Genomic DNA, 11,661 nt, shown 5'->3' with positions numbered 1-11,661 from the left:
GCAACCTCCACCTCCTGGGTTCAAGCAATTCTCCTGCCTCAGCCTCCTAAGTAGCTGGGACTACAGGCACGCGTCACTGTGTCCGGCTAATTTTTGTATTTTTTTTAGTAAGTTAGGGTTTCACTATTTTGGTCAGGGTGGTCTCGAACTCTTGACCTCGTGATCCACCCATCTTGGCTTCCCAAAGTGCTGGGATTACAGGAGTGAGCCACCACGCCCGGCCTATAATGGGATTTTCTCTATCTGTCCCTCCCTCTCTTCTTCTCTCCTTCCCTCCCCCCTCCCTTCTTCCCTCCCTTCCTTCTTCTCTCCCTCCCTCTCTTTTTCCTTCCTTCTTTCTTCCCCAATTTGAATTTCCAAGTTAAAAGGGGAATTTAGCCGGGTGCGGTGGCTCACACCTGTAATCCTAGCACTTTGGGAGGCCGAGGTGGGTGGATCACCGGAAGTCAGGAGTTCAAGACCAGCCTGGTCATCATGGTGAAACCCCATCTTTAAAAAAAAAGGGGGGGAGGGGAATTTAACACATTCACATTTATTGTGACAATTGATATATTTGTTTTTATCCTTTTCATCTTATTTTATTGTTACTATTTGTAACAGAAGTCAGGCAGTCGAAGCAGAGGAGATTCATACAAGGAGTCAGATGCTCACACGATGCTTGGAACGGCCGGAGGAAGGAGGTTTGGAGCTGAGCTTTTAGGAGTGACGAACTGCCTCCACACAGCTGGCCTGAAAAGGAGTCTATATTTCTAGCACAGTCAGGAACCTGGGGACTCAGCCCACCACCGTCCCAGAGGCTGGCCCAGGGCTGCCCCATCCCCGCTGGACGCAGGGTCGGAATGCAGCTGCCACAACCGCGTGGCTTAACCCAGCAGGTGAAGGTGGAGGCTGCCTTGCCCTGGGACCTTGGGTCCCCCACTGTCCTCCACATTTGCATCTTGTAAATAACCTTATTTAAATTTTGAATTCTCTCTTACTAATCCAGGTTAAATTTTAAAATCACCCAATCCCCTGAGGCTTCACTCAGCTGCTCTGTCCACCCCAGCCCGAAAGAGAAGCCTGGAACTTTTAATTACCTTCCCTCACTCCCTTGCTGCTGTCCCCAGCTCGACGTCTGAGTTTTGCAGATGCACCAGGAATGTTTAGTTCCAGTCTCAGGCCATTTATTACGATATTTTCTCTTCTTTTTGTTTTTTGAGAGAGTCGCTCTGTCGCCCAGGCTGGAGGGCAGTAGTGCAATCTCGGCTCACTGCAACCTCTGCCTCCCAGGCTCAAGAGATTCTCCTGCCTCAGCCTCCCGAGTAGCTGAGATTACAGGTGTCCACCACCACGCCTGGCTAATTTTTGTATTTTTGGTAGAGACAGGGTTTCACCACGTTTGCCGGGCTGGTCTTGAACTCCTGACCTCAGGTGGTCCACCCACCTTGGCCTCTCAGAAAGTTGGGATTACAGGTGTGAGCCACTGCCCTGGCCACACATTTCCTGTTACAGTGTGTTTCCCGCCTTTCAATCATCCCTCCTTTAATTACCTTCTGTTTCCCAGGCACACTGTCATCCATGGAAATAAAACGCAAGCACGCTTTGGCGCCGGCTGCCATTTCTTCTATTCTGTCTTCCACTCTTTTGAGACTTTTGTTCCAATTTGATTTTCAGCTTGTTAGGGGGTTTTCTGATCTGCTTCCCTCGGTTTCTTTTCCTGGTCTGCTGCCTTTTCTCACTAGTTGGCAAACTGGTTCTCTCCCTTCTCAATTCCAGGGATGCAAATGAGAAGTCTGCTTCTCTGCCGTCTCCGGGCCCTTTCTGGCTGGAAGCTCCAAAGGCTTCTCTTTATCTGCGGAGCTCAGACGCCTCACCAGGTGCGCAAGTTTTATTCATCACGGCTGCCTGGAGTCCTTTCGGACCGCAAGATCCACGTCTCTCATCTACTCTATTATTTCTTAAATTACTACATCTCCTTTTGTTCCTTTCTCCTCTTTTAGAAACGCTATGACTTACCATTCAGGTCCTAGATCTGACTCTCCAGCCTCTTACCTTTTGATTCGTGCCTCCGTTTCCCTGTGTTTGTGTCCGACGTCATGAGCGAGTGTTTCTGCCTCGTCTGCCAGAACGTGGCTTTTGTTCTCTAGCGGCTCTGTTCTCCCCTCACGTCCTGGACTGATTTTTTAATTCTGGAAATCGTGTGTGTGCTGAGCTCTTGGAAGCCTTCTTGCTGTGTGTCATGTTCAGAGGAGGCCCTGGTCTAGCCAAGAGGTTGCTTTTCCCACCTGACCAAAGCAACGGTTTCCTTGGCATTTACGCAGGCCGACGGACAGAAGCCTGACAGCTGGCTCAAACCTGCGGGGAGTAGAAGACAAGGGCAGGGGGCAACCCACCCGGCCACACTGGGACCGTTCGCCGAGATGTGCCTCGGGAGGGCCATTTGTACTCTCGGGGCCTGGCTGCAGGAGCAGAGGGCCAGTGGCAAAAGCTATACGGACCCCAGAGAAGCCATGACCCCAACACCCATATCAGATGTGGCCAAGTTGGTTGATGCAGAAGGAGCTAGGGGGTGCAGAGAGCAAAGAAAAGCTTTGCTAAGAGAGGAAGACTGGGGCCTAGTCAAGGAGCGGGTCCTTTATGTGGGAGGAAGAGCCAAATGGAGATGTGGTTACCAGAGGGGAACCATGGCAAGGACAGCACTCAGTGTTCACTAGACTTGACTCATTTTCCTTCATACCTCCCTCCCTTCCTCCCTTTTTTCTTCCCTCTCTCCCTCCCTCCTTTTCTTCCTTCCCTCCCTCCCTTCCTTCCTTCTTCCTTTCTTCCTTTCCTCTCTCTATTTCTTTCTTTTCTTGATTTTTGTTTTTTTTGAGACAGGGTCTCTCTCTGTCACCGAAGCAGGAGTGCAGTGGCATGATCTTGGTTCACTATAGCCTCGACTTCCTGGGCTCCAGCCATCCTCCCACCTCAGCCTCCCGAGTGCGTAGGACTACAGGTGCACTCCACCCTGCCTGGCTAATCTTTTGATTTTTTAAAAATAGAGATGGGATCTTGCTATGTTTCTCAGGCTGGTCTTGAACTCCTGGGTTCAAGCAATCCTCCTGCCTCGGCCACTCAAAATGTTGGGATTACAGGTGTGAGCCACCTCACCCAGTTAAATCTGGTTCATTTCCTTCTTAGCACACAGCTAAACTAAGGTTCCCAGCTTCTCCTGCAGCTGGCTGGGTCCCTGTGGCCATGTGACCTGTTCTAGCCAATCAAATGTGAGCAGAAGGAGCACCACATGCTGAGGATGGCAGGGCTCCACCATGGAGGGATCTCAGGTTTCAAAGTCACTGCATTGCAAGAGAACTACACGGGAGAAGCACCTAGCCAAGGACATTCATATTGGACTTGCATGAGTGAGAGATAAACTTGTGTTAAACTACAGATTTGGAGCATGCTTGTTATAGCAGCCAAACTATGCAGACGAATACAGAAGTCTTTCCTGGAAGTCCCCGGCAGACCTGCCTAGCCAGCTCATTGATGGGAACTGGATGCATGCTTTCCCCTGAGTCACTGGCAGGTGGGATTGATATCCAGACCCATCAGGGTCTGCCAGCAGGAAGAAGGTGGGAATTGATTTGGGGTAGGCAACCACTAGCAGCTCTGTATTAGAGGCCAATCAGCTTTCTATACATTTATTGGCAGATTCCACACTTGTTTTGTCAATTGCCTCTTGGTCCTTTGCCTATTTGTCGACCATGTTTGGGGCATCACTGACTTCTGCTATGGAAGCTGAAGATGCTGGGGACCCCCTTTCCCAGCCTTCCCTGCAGGCTGCTGGCCTACGATTGAGGATCTGCTGTTCAGAGGTGCTTGCCTCAGAAACAGGCTTGAAAGCTAATGACCAGAGGTAGCAGAAGCCGTGCAGACTTGATTCTAGAGAGTGACAGCAATGGCAGCGGATCTGTGCAGTGCCCAGAACCTAGTAAAAAGGTGGCCATAGTGTCTTTTTTTTTGAGATGGAGTTTTGCTCTTGTTGCCCAGGCTGGAGTGCAATGGCAGGATCTTGGCTCACGACAACCTCTGCCTCCTGGGTTCAAGTGATTCTCCTGCCCCAGTCTCCAGAGCAGCTGGGATTACAGGCGCCTACCACCACACCCAGCTAATTTTTGTATTTTTAGTAGAGATGGGGTTTCACCATGTTGGCCAGGGTGGTCTCGAATTCCAGACCTCAGGTGATTTGCCCGCCTCAGCCTCCCAAAGTGCTGGGATTACAGGCGTGAGCCACCGAACCTTGCTGATTTTTTCTTTTCTTTATGAAAGTTGAAATGCACTAGGTGAACCCATTTTTGGGATGCACATGATAATTGGATACATTCATATAATTAAATCAGGGTAACTGGGATGCCCATCATCTTAAATGTTTATCTTTTCTTTATGCTAGAAACATTAGGATTATTTTTTCTAGCACTTTTGAAATGTACAATCGTCAACCTACTGATCTATTGAACAGCAGATGTTATTTCTTCTATCTAGTGTGTATTTGTACCCATTCATCAACCCTTCCTCATCCCCTCCCTTCCCCCTCCCTTCCTGGCCTCTGGTGGGCAGGTTGCTGTTGCAAATTATGAATTGAAGAAACTGGTGTTTTGTCCTGTGGCTGCCTGCAGTCTGCATTTTGCTGGTCAACTCCCCTCAGCTTCGTTGAGCAGGCTCCTCAGTCCCTGTATTTCTTGTAATTTGATAGTTGGCAAACTTTTTCCGTAAAGAGCCAGTGAGTAAATATTTTAGGCTTTGTGGGCCATAACAGTCTCTGTGGCAATTCCTCAACGCTGCTGTCACGGTGAGACCGCAGCCAGAGACAACATGTAAACAGCGGAGAAGGGCTGCATTCCCACAGCGCGGGATCTGGATCCCAGTTTGCAGAGCTGAGTCGAGGGTGGATCCGGCCCAGGTCTGATGCAGCATTTCACTGGGGATGCCACGGCCTTCCACACTGAAAAACCTAATGTCCCATTGTTCCCAACTGAATTTGAACTCGAAAAATACAAAAAGAGGTCAAAACTGAAAGTGCAGCTCCCTCATGATCCCCCCACATTTTGGGGAAGTGTGTTAATGGAGAAGTGAAAGCTCCGTCTTCTGCCCCTTCCCCATGAGACAGCCTGTATTAACAGCCAGGTCAGTTTCCTCCAGACTGTTAACATCCATGTGAGAGCACATGTCTACACTGCGTGGAGCCCGAATGGCCACACTGCGTGGAGCCCGCCTGCTTCCTGCTCCGAAGGCGTGTCTGCTGTGTGAAGGCTGCAGTTCAGTTCTCCTTGCTGCCACGCTCAAGACCAGGTGGAGGGTGGGGTGGGGGTAAATGTCACCATGCCCCTGCCTGCCACTGTGGAGAGGGGAGAACTTCGCTCCTTTTATGAATTTTTTCTTACCCCTTTTCTTGGAATAAAGCAAACACCAGACCCAAATGGATTTTAAGTGACACTTTCCCAAGGTCTGGGGAGAAGGCAGAGACCGGACGTAGTGTGTCCTCCCTGAGCCGATCACCTGCTTAAGAGGGCAGAGGCAGGCTGGGGCGGGGCTCCTGAGCCCCGGAAGCACCGTGGATCTTTGCTCTCCCTTTATGTCGTCTGCTGTCCAGTGCCTGGGCCCCGGGCCCTGCCTGGGACACCATCCGGCCCTGCCCCAGTCCTGGCCATCCAGTCCCTTTTGGGGACTTGCCCCTGGCACCCACTAGATGGCGCTCCCGGCCACTCAGTTTCCCCTGCCTTGCTTTGGGTGGTGCTGGGCTTTGGGAGCTCTGGCCTCTGCTTGGCTGATTTGCAGGTGGGTGTGCAGGGTGAGCCCAGTGCAGGGGATAAGAGGTGGGGACTTGAGAGCTGGAGTCAGGCGCCACTCATGCCGAGATGATGAGGTGTTAACCCCAGACTCTGGCTCCCTTTGGGCTGAGGCTTTAAGAAAACAGGGGCAGTGAGTCTGGCGTCCGGAGGAGCCTTGCTGAGCTGGGCGTGGAGAACGAGCCTCCTGGATGGTCACCTGCCCAGCTACCAACGAGGCCGGAAAGCTGGAGCTGGGATTTGGAGGATCTTCAGAGAGGCAGGAGGGTGATCTCAACGTGCTCCCACCCCGACCCCAAGCCCATGTGGAGATGGCCAACGGAGCCTCTTGGAGAGCTGGATTTGCATTCCCTGCAGCTTGGGGTCGCTGATGGTGACTGACAGGCCTCAGAGATAGTGACAGGGTGATTGATGAGTGACAGCCTGAGGGAGCTGAGCACAGTGTGGCTGGTCTGGCAGCTGCTGACCCCATCCCACTTCCCGGCTCTCTGTCTCCTTCTCTGGAGAAGCATCCTCAGCCAATGGAGCCATAACACCTGGTAGGTTCAGGGGACCACAGCCCACGGCTGACACAGGAGTACAAAAGGCTGTTCCCTCGCCTGCCGCTAGGTGGGGATACCTCTGGGGTACAATCAGTGCCTCAGGGCCCCCTGCAGATCTGGCCAGAGCTGCATTTACCCCAGGACCACGCCTTTACCAAGGCCTTCTCCATCCACGTCCTCTGCCCTTACGTCCGAGGGGGCTTGTCCCGAGGAACCCTCCTTTAGTAAATCCCTGTCTTGGGCTCTGCTTTCAGACAGCTGAAGGCCGGGAGCACAAGGAGGGGCCCCAGGAAGCTGGCCCCAAGGTCAGGATGTTGTGGGACGATGCCTTGCTGGCCACTGTGACTGGAGCCCCTCGAGGGTGGCCCCTGGCACAAGGTGGCAGAGCAGCTGCTCAGGCCTCCACCTGTGGTCACCTGGGACAGGACTCTGGTGGATGGGGATGCCCAGCTTGTGCAATATCCCTAGTGTGGAGAGATAGATGGGAAAATAGCCACGGGAAGGAAGTGGAGTGGGGAGGCTGTCGCTGAACACTACTGACACTCAGAAGAGGGACAATGACAAGCTCAGGGCCGTAGATCGCCAATCTAAAGCAAAGACAGGATTCCTTGGCAGAATTTAAGGAAATGCTTCTCTTCTATAGCCAGGGGTCAGAGGGCTGAAGACAAGGTGCAGGACTTCAGAGAAGGCCAGATTTCTAGCCCAGGAGTCCTTTCTCCAAAGTCAGGGCCCCAAGAGGGAGGTGGGGTCCCTGGTATCTGAGATGGACTACCTGGGGAGACACTCTTGAGACCTTGACACCCCAGATTCTCCTGTACCTCCCGGCCTGAAGAAGTGGCCCATTCCCTTGGTTGGAAGACAGAGGTCCTCTCTTGCATAAAGACCATGCAGAAACGAAGGGAAGGTACCTTAGGAGACAAAGCATTCCCCTCTTCAGCGTCTGCCCCCACCTCCCCTCCTGACCACCAGGCTCAAAGCTGGGATCACATCTCAGCATGACCTGACCCAGGATGTGCTTGGCATGCCAGGGATCAAGAGAGGTGAACAAACAGAGGAGTGGCGGGAGAGGCCGGCAGGGACCGGCTTCTCCAGGGTCTGGAGAATATTCTTAGATGTGGACTCTGAATGTTCTAGATCAAAGGAGGTTGCATAGAAGCTGGAGACTGGAGAGTTGATTAGTACAGAAAGACTCTAACCCCTAGAAAGATCCTGGGAAGATGATTCTAATATGTTACGTGGGAGGGCTCTTTTTTTTTTTGAGACAGGGTGTCTGTCACCCAGGCTGGAGTGCAGTGGTGTGATCTTAGCTCTGCAACCTCCACTTCCCTGGTTCAAGAGATCCCCCGTCTCAGCCTCCCGAGTACTTCGTATTACAGGCATGCGCCACCAGGCCCAGCTAATGTTGTTGTTTTTTTTTTTTTCAGTAGAAAAAAAAAACATGGGTTTTGCCATGTTGGCCAGGCTGGTCTCGAACTCCTGACCTAAAGTGATCTGCCCATCTTGGCCTCCCAAAGCGCTGGGATTACAGGTGTGAGCCACAGTGCCTGGTGCGTGGGAGGGTTCTTGAGAGCTTAGGAAAAGTGATAGTGCATAGATGGTGACGTGGAGATGTCAGAGCGGCCCTGGCGGGAGGTGAGCAAAGTCTCAGGACGGCTCCTCTATTGTAGGTTGTGCAGGAAAACGGCACGACAAGAGCGAGGCCATCTTAAAACTGCCATGATGACGCACGTTTCACCCCCACATATCAAGGTGCTCTGCAGTAAGCTCTTTAAACAATGCCCGTAGCATACATAACCCCTTGTAAAGATGCTTAACTAAACCCCTCCCCAGGTGTTTATGAGTTTTGCAAGAAAGTCTGAGACGTGGCCGCCTGCTCGTGTTTCACCCTGAACGCTTGCTGCATGCAAATACTTTCTGCAGGGCAGATGTGCGGGTTCACCGTTTTGTGGCTGCCCAGGACATGGCTTCGTTCCTAAGTCCCTATTAAATATTTCTTTACGAGAAACTGGATTTGTCTGCCTCTTTCTTCAGCCTCTCGGCTCCCTCGGCCTTTGCAGGTAGGTTTGTACCGACCTGCCCACCATGAAACAGGCTGGAGAACCCACCAGCTGGCCGGGTTCTTTGGGAGGTGCCAGGTCTTTGCCGAAACGATAAGGTCTGAGCTGTCGAGTGGACGTCGGTGTTGCGGCGCAGCCGGGGGTGGTCATGCTCGGCGGCCTGGGCCTGACGGGTGGTGCGGCCATGGATCTGAGCTCTCCCATAGCTATGGGGACAACTGGATTCTGAGTAGCAGAGGTCAAAGGGCAGCACTTAACTCTCTGTCACCAGCAAGATGGCGAGAGGACCGGCATGGGCAGCAGCGTGGGGACAGTCGCGGGGGAGCCTGCCCCGCTGGGCCCTGTGGAGATGGCTCACAGGACATGACATTTCCAGGGGCAAGGTTTCTAGGTGGCCAGCAAGGGTTTTATTCAACACATGGAATGGCAAGCCACCAAGAGCGGATGGGCAGAAGGCCAAGGCCGGGCGCCCCACAGAAAATAATGATCCACGCTCAATTCCCAAACCTCAACTTGTCAGACTCAGAGTCCATGAGCAGAGGAAGGGCGGGTCCCCGAGGAAGGATGCCGCAGCCACACCATCCCCTAGTCCTTCCCTGAGGGGACTGCATGGGTTTCCTGGGGCCACTGGGAAAACCTGCCCCACACTCAGCGGCTCAAACCACAGAAACGCACTGTCCCGCCGCTCTGGAGACAGGACGTCCAAAAGCGAGGCGTTCGGCAGGGCTGACCCCTCCCAGGGCCTGAGGGGCGTCTGCGCTGCCTCTCCTCTGGCTCCTGGGGTTGCTGGAAGTCATGGGTGCTCCCTGGTTAAGAGATGTCTCACCCTGACCTCTGCCTTCATCTTCCTGTGATGTTCTGCCCGTGTGCTTGCTTCTCTCTCTGTCCAAATTCCCTCCTGGCTCCGCCCACGTGTTTTTGAGACAGGATCTCGCTCTGGCTACACTCCAGGTTGGAGTGCAGGGGCGCAGTCAGGGCTTACCGCAGCTTTGACTTCCTGGGCTCAAGCGATCCTCCCGTCTTAGCCTCCTGAGTAGCTGGACTACAGGTGTGCACCACCACGACAGCCTAACTGAAAACATTTTTTAGACACGAGGTCTTGCTGTGTTGCCCAGACTGGTCTCAAACTCCTGGCCTCAAGCGATCCTCCGGCCTTAAATTTCCCCTTTGGAGAAGGAAATGGTTGTAATGAATTAGGGCCTGTTCTAATCACCTCATCTTAGCTTCATCTTCTATAAAGACCTATTTCCAAATAACATCTCATTCACAGGTCCTGGGGATCAGGACTTCCCCGGGACCTGGGGAGTGGTGGGGCGTGAGCCATCCCATAGCAGGAACTTAGCCGTTCTCTTCGGCAGCTATACCCTGGAGAGAGGGCATGGCCAGCTCTGGTCCTGTGGGAATTGGTGGACAGAGTAAGAAAAGCGGGGGATTTATGGAGGTGGCACCTGTGGCAGGTAAAGGAGGGAGCAGGAGGGGGCCGGGGACTTTCAGGCTGTGAGGAGAGTCTGAAACCTGGGAGAGGAGATGGGAAGGAAGGATTGGGTAGGTGAAGCCTCGGACGCAGTGCAGCTCAGAGGGAGTCTGGCTGGCCCAGCAGGAGCTCTGGAACAAAGATTGCTCAAAGAGGAGTCCCACCTGAGGAAGGAGTGTCAGGGCCTACCACCCCCTGCTGCATGTAGTCACAGTGGGGAGCTGCCTGGGGCAGCCTGACCTTGGCTCAAACACTGTCACCCATTGTGGAGGCTGTCAGCTCACTGCCCTGTGGCAAGGGGGTGCTGTGTGGCATCTCCAGGGCTGCCACAAGGGGGTTTCCCAGATCTTTCAGGGACTGTTGGAGGTAGGGTCCAGATTGACATTGACACCCAGGGACCCAAAGGCCGGCATGTTAACAGTGAAGATGTAACAGGAGCCAGGTAGTAAATGGAGTCCTAGCCTAGGTCCATCTCACCATAGGCCTCCGGTGTGTCCAGAGACACACCATGTGGTCATTCCCCTAGCTCCTGAATGTGCAAACGGAGTAGAAATTCTTGGCAGGTGGTAGAATTTTCATGCTGGTTCCTTGACCTCTAGAATGTAAGCTGTGACGTTGGGTCAAACAAGTCCCTGAAACTGCCTTTCTCTTCTGTCCTCCTCCCCACTGCCTCAGAGAGCACAACAAAGTCAGTATCACATTTCTGGAGGAAGGACAGAGATTAGTGCCATCTTCAGAGATTTAAGCATGCAGAAGGAGGGGTCTTTGTCATTGAGCACACCAGTGTGGCCCCAGCAAAAACCGAATTCATTGATGCATCATGGCATTGGAGAACCATGAATTTAACACAGTGGGCTCCCAAAATGCGTCTTTTTTTTTTTTTTTTGAGACAGGTTCTCGCTGTGTTGCCCAGGCCACATAATCCTGGCTCACTGCAGCCCTGACCTCCCAGGCTTAATAGATCCCCCCTCCTCAGCCTCCCAAGTAGCTGGGACTACAGGTGCATGCCACCATGCTTGGCTAATTTTTGTATTTTTTGTAGAGATGGGGCTTCCCTATTGAACTCCCGGGCTCAAGTGATCCTCCTGCCTCGTTCTCACAAAATGCTGGGATTACTGGCATGAGCGACCATGCCTGGCCCCCGAGTGCATCTTCTCTGAGGAACGGAGCATCTCTGCTGGAACTGGGTAAGGTCACTGTGGTTAAATAGGATCCCAGGGCTACGTCAGTTTTCCTGTTCTCTATCACAACATAGTCTGAAGGAACCTGGCCGCCACATTAATCAGTGCCAGGAGAAACGTCGCGTTAACCAGAGCTACAGAGCAAGAAGCAGCAGGTCCCTTGGAAGCTTTGGTAGAATATGTGGGGGAGAAGGATGGGGGGTAAAGGGGAAGGCCCAGGGGCTGCCACACTGTGTGGAGGGTTTGATGGGCCCTGGCCATGGCGCGCTACTTCCGCAAAGTAAAGGGTGGTTACCGCGCCTGTCCTTCCCACCACGTGGACTTCTGGGGGCCTCTTTGGGTTTGGGGGTGGCATACTCAGCACTTGGGAATCTGATTTTGGCCCATTTCTTGGGCGACACTGGAGGCTGCTAGTTTGGAGCTGCAGTGATATGAGCAACTGTGCTTGGGACACGTGACTCCGCAGACCCTGTGTTACAAGGGGTGTCTACAGAGAGGGTCACCATGTGGTGTCCCTGGCAGGCCCTGATAGGAAAGCCACAGTGCAGTCCCTGAGGGTGCTGGAGCAACGCCACACCATCTGCAGCAGAGAAGGGCTCTGGA

At 53.1% G+C, this 11,661-nt stretch overlaps 1 long non-coding RNA gene across 1 annotated transcript; it reads left to right on the top strand.

The window, feature by feature from the left end:
* The first annotated feature begins 5,436 nt into the window (after positions 1-5,436).
* On the top strand, positions 5,437-8,351 carry LOC108310342. The gene is made up of 2 exons (XR_001827719.2): positions 5,437-6,343; positions 6,601-8,351. It is a non-coding gene; the product is annotated as an uncharacterized LOC108310342 (long non-coding RNA).
* Positions 8,352-11,661: the final 3,310 nt, after the last annotated feature.

Source organism: Cebus imitator, unplaced genomic scaffold (assembly GCF_001604975.1).
Source record: "Cebus imitator isolate Cc_AM_T3 unplaced genomic scaffold, Cebus_imitator-1.0 Scaffold102, whole genome shotgun sequence".
Taxonomy (NCBI): Eukaryota; Metazoa; Chordata; class Mammalia; order Primates; family Cebidae; genus Cebus; species Cebus imitator.
The sequence above is the reverse complement of the archived record's forward strand: the minus strand, read 5'-3'. Positions and strand labels throughout refer to the sequence as shown.